Source organism: Myotis lucifugus, unplaced genomic scaffold (assembly GCF_000147115.1).
Source record: "Myotis lucifugus unplaced genomic scaffold, Myoluc2.0 scaffold_120, whole genome shotgun sequence".
Classification (NCBI taxonomy): Eukaryota; Metazoa; Chordata; class Mammalia; order Chiroptera; family Vespertilionidae; genus Myotis; species Myotis lucifugus.
In genome coordinates, this window is record NW_005871168.1 from 2,722,418 (window position 1) to 2,727,791 (window position 5,374).

Here is a 5,374-nt window from a genome sequence, read left to right on the forward strand (position 1 = left end):
ACCCTTTATAAGATGTATCATTGCCAAATATGTTCTCCCATACAGTGGCTCCCTTTTAATTTTGTAGATGGTTTCTTTGGCTGTGCAGAAGCTTTTTATTTTGATGTAGTCCCATTTATTTATTTTATCCTTAGTTTCCTTTGCACTAGATGTATTAGTAAATGTATTCCTAGGAGAGATGTCTGAGATTATACTGTCTATGGTTTCTTCAAATATTTTCATGACTTACATTTAAGTCTTTTATCCATTTTGAATTTATTCTTGTGTATGGTGTAAGTTGGTGGTCTAGTTTCATTTTTTGCATATATCTGCCAATTTTCCCAACATAATTTATTGAAACTTCATTGTATATTTTTGCATACAAAAATTAATTGAACATAATGTCTTGGGTCAATTTCTGGAGTTTCTGTTCTGTTCCATTGATCTATATGCCTGTTCTTGTGCCAGTGCCTGGCTGTTTTGATTACAGTGGCTTTGTAGTATAACTTGATGTCTGGTATTGAGATCTCTCCAACTTCATTATTCTTTCTCAAGATTGCTGCGGCTATTCAGGATCTTTTTTGGTTCCATAAAAATTGTTGGAGTGTATGTTCTAGATCTGTGAAATATGCCAATGCTATTTTAATAGGGATTGCATTGAATCTGTAGATTGCTTTGCATAGTATGGATATTTAATGATGTGAATTCTACCAATCCATGAACATGATATAGTCTTCCACTTCTTTATATCATCCTCTATCTCTTTCCCAAAGTCCTGTAGTTTTCTGAGTACAAGTCTTTTACCTCCTCAGTTAAGTTTATTCCAAAATATCTTACATTTTTTGTTGCAATGGTAAACGGGATTGTCTGTTTAGTTTCTCTTTCTGAGAATTCATTATTGGTATATTTTAAAAGCATTGAATTCTGAGTTTTAATTTTGTATCCAGCTACCTTACTGAATTTCTTTATTAAATGTAGTCATTATTTGGTAGAGTCTTTAGAGATTTCTATGTAAAATATCATATCATCTGTGAATAGGGAGAGTTTTATTTCCTTCTTTCCAATTTGGATGCATTTTATTTCTTCTTCTTGTCTGCTTGTGGCTAGGACTTCCAGTACAATGTTGAATAAGAGTGGTGAAAGCGGACAACCCTGTCTTGTTCTTAGGTGAAATGGTTTTAGTTTTTGCCCATTGTGTATGATGTTGGCTCTGGGTTTGTCAGATATGGCCTTTATTATGTTAAGGTATGATCCTTCTGTTCCAACTTTGCTAAGAGTTTTTATCAAAAATGGGTGTTTGATTTTCTAGAATGCTTTTTCTGTGTCTACTTACATAATCATGTGATTCTCTTCCTTCAATTTGTGTGATGCAACACGTTTATTATTTTGCAAATTTTGTAACAGTCTTACATCCTTGGAATAAATCCCACTTGTTTGTGGTGTGATTTTTTTTAATATATATTTTATTGATTTTTTACAGAGAGGAAGGAAGAGGGATAGAGAGTTAGAAACATCGATGAGAGAGAAACATCGATCAGTTGCCTCCTGCACACCCCCTACTGGGGATGTGCCCGCAACCAAAGTACCTGCCCTTGACTGGAATCGAACCTGGGACCCTTCAGTCCGCAGGCCGGCGCTCTATCCACTGAGCCAAACCAGTTAGGGCATGTGGTATGATCTTCACATATTGCTGAGTCTGATTTGCTAATATTTTGTTGAGGATTTTAGCATTTGTGTTCGTCAGGGATATTGGCCTGTAATTCTCTTTTTTTCTAGTGTCTTTATCTGGTTTTTGAAATTGGGATATTACTAGCTTCATAAAAAGAGGTTGGAAGTGTTCCTTCCTCTTGGAATTTTTGGAATAGTTTTAGGAGCATAAGTGTTAGTTCTTCTTTGAATGTTTGGTAAAACTCCCCTGGGAAACTGTCCAGACCAGGGTTTTTGTTTGCTGGTTGTTGTTGTGTTTTAGTTACTGCTTCTATTTTATCAGTTGTTATTGGCGTATTCCAGTTTTCTGATTCCTCATGATTCCATTTTGGAAGTTTGCATTTTTCTAGAAATTTGTCCATTTTATCAACATTGTCCAGCTTGTTGGCATATAGTTGTTTATAGTATTTGCTTACAGTCCTTTGTATTTCTGTGGTGTCAGTTATTACTTGTTTCCTTTCATTTCTAATTTTACTTATTTAGGTCCTCTCTCTTTGTTTCCTAATAAATCTGGTTAACTATACATCAATCTTGTTTATCTTTCCAAAGAACAAGCTCTTGGTTTCACTGATTTTTTGTATTGTCCTTTTTGTCTCTATGTCATTTATTTCTGCTCTCATCTTTATTATTGTCTTCCTTCTACTTACTCTGGGATATTTTTTGTTTGTTGTTCTCTTTCTAATTTTTAATTTGTGGAATTAAAAAGTTTATTGTTAATTTTTCTTATTTTGTGAGGTAGGCTTGTAATGCTATGAAATTCCCTCTCAGGACTGCTTTTGTTATGCTCCATAGATTTTAGGTTATTCTGTGTTCATTTTCATTTGTTTCCAGGAAGTTTTTTATTTCTTTCTTGACCTGGTTGGTAACCTGTTCATTATTAAATAACATGCTATTTAGCCTCCATGTGTTAAAATGTTTTTGAGTGTTTTTACTGTAGTTGACTTCTAAATTCCTTCCATTGTGATCTGAGGAGAACCTTGATGTTATTTTAATCTTCCTGAACATGTAGAGACTTATTTTGTGTACTAATATGTGGTCTATCTTTGAGAATGACCCATGTACACTTGAGCAGAATATATATATTCTGCAGCTCTGGGTTGAAATCCTATATAATAAAAGGCTAATATGCAAATTGTCCCCTTGGGAGTTCAACCTACAGGGAGTTCAACCACTCCCTATGACGTGTGCTGACCACTAGAGGGTGGTTCAAAACAAAGAAAGACCCAGCTGGCAGCTGGCAGTGGGGGGAAGGAAGGCCTCAATCAGCCCTGATTGCCAGCCAGGCCTACGGACCTTACTCGTGCACGGATTTCATGCACCATGCCTCTAGTTTTCTATAAATGTCAATTAAATCCATTTGATCCAGGGTATCATTTAGAGTCACTGTTTCCTTGTTAATTTTTTTGTCTGGAGGATCTATCCAGTGAAGCCAGCGGGGTGTTAAAGTCCCCTACTATGACTGTATTGCTTCAATCTCTCCCTTAAAGTCCTGTAGACGTTTTTATTTTTATTTTTGTATTTCTTTTTTTTTAATATTTGCGCACTCCTATATTGGGTGCATATTTGTTTCCCAGGATTATATTTTCTTGTTAGATGGATCTCTTTAGAATTATGTATTAAACCTTATTGTCTCTTGTGATGGCCTTCATTTTGAAGTCTATTTTGTAAGATATGAGTATTACTACACCAGCTTTTTTTCTCTTTCCCATTTGGATGGAATTTTTTTTTTCCCATCCTTTGACTCTCATCCTATGTGAGTATTTTGTTCTGAGGTGGATCTCTTGTATACAGCATACAATTGGGTCATGTTTTTATGTCCATTCAGCTACCTTATGTCTTTTGATTGGAACATTTAATACATTTACATTTAAGGTTACTTATTGATAAGTTTTTATTTATTGCCATTTTAATTCTTTATGACTATTTTTCTCTCTCCCTCTATTCCTTTGTCTCATTACAGCAGTCCTGTTAGCATTTTGCTATGCTAGTTTGGTGATGATGAACTCCTTCAGCCTTTTTCTTTTTTCTTTTTTTTTTGTCTTGAACGCACATTATTTTACCATCTATTTTGCATGATAGCCTTGCTGGATATAGTAATCTTGGTTTCAGATCCTTGCTTTTCATTACCTTGAACACTTCATGCCATTCCTTTTTTGCCTATAGAGTTTCTTTTGAAATAGCAGCTGACAGCCTTATGGGAGCTCCTTTGTAGATAACAAATAGCTTTTCTCTTGTGGACTTTAAGATTCTCTCTTTGTCTTTAATTTTTGGAATTTTAATTATGATGTGTCTGGGTGTGAGCCTGTTTGAGTTCTTTTTAATAGGGATTCTCTGTGCCTCCTGAACTTGTATGACTGTTTTCTTCACCATGATAGGGAAGCTTTCTGCCATTATTTCTTGAAATACGATCTCTATTCATTACTTAATTTCTTCTCCTTCTGTCACTTCTATTATGTGAATGTTGTCTGTTTCATGCTGTCCCACTGCTTCCTTAAACTGTCCCCTGTCTTTTAGTTCTTTTTTCTTTTCGGTTCTCTGATTGTGTGATTTTTTTTTCTAACCTGTCTTCTAATTCACTGATGCAATCCTCAGCTTCCCCTATCTGCTGTGTATTCCTTCTACTGTGTTCTTTATTCATGCTATTTCATTCTTCATTTCTTAGTGGTCTTTTTGCATAGTTACTGTTTCCTTTCTCATGCTCTTGATGATCTTTGCCATCATATTCTGAACATTATATCTGATTAATTTTTTTATGTCTGATTTAGCTCTTCTTCTGGAGAATTCTCTTGTCCTTTCGTTTGGGGGTTGTTTCTTTGTCTCTTCATTTTAGCTGCCTATTTGGGTTTGTGACTATGTATCAGGTAGATCTGCTACGTCTCTCAATCTCTAGTGCAGGACAGTGTCAAATGCGATTTCTGATTAATTAGATCAGATAAAGACTCAAAGCATCCAGAGACCACCAACTTAAACAATACACAACAATAAACTCAACATGGATAAAATACTTAAAGTCAGTAAGTAGCTGTGGCTAAGAGGAGCAAGGCTGCTCAAATTCTGAAGGAACGGCATTATGCAGTGCAACCTATCCTGCTCCTGCCACTCAGGACAGATCAGGAATGTGAAAGGATAAACAGAGAGATGCCACTGATTTTTCAGTAGGAGACAGATTTCTCAAGACAGAAAGCAGGAACTACAGTACTGAACCTATACAAATTTTAAAGTTATTTGAGGTAAAACACATGAAAAATAAACAACTAATTCTTTACAAAATGTACATTGGACCTTGTTAAAATTATTCATGGGCTTGAGGACATTATTCTAAAACATGGCACCTTGACATATTTAGTATCATAGCTGAAAAAGTATGAGAAAAAGGCAGAAACAAAAATATCATTTCTTCTTCCCCACTCTTCTTTCATGAAAGAGGTCATAAAACTCCCATGTGAAATTGACCCTCCCTGCATCAATGGTTAGGAGGACATTCTTATCACAAGAGAGAGGGAATTGGAGTCTGAAAAATCTGTATAAACAAAACTTGCTAAATTAACCCTTATCTTCCTAATTACTTCTTCACCATTTACTACCAGGTACTCCTAGCCTGACCTCCTCTGTCTTGTCATTTTTTTTTCACAAATTTAATCTTTGTCTAAAAGATAGAAAAGCTTCCTACTCTGGACCCTTCTCTGAG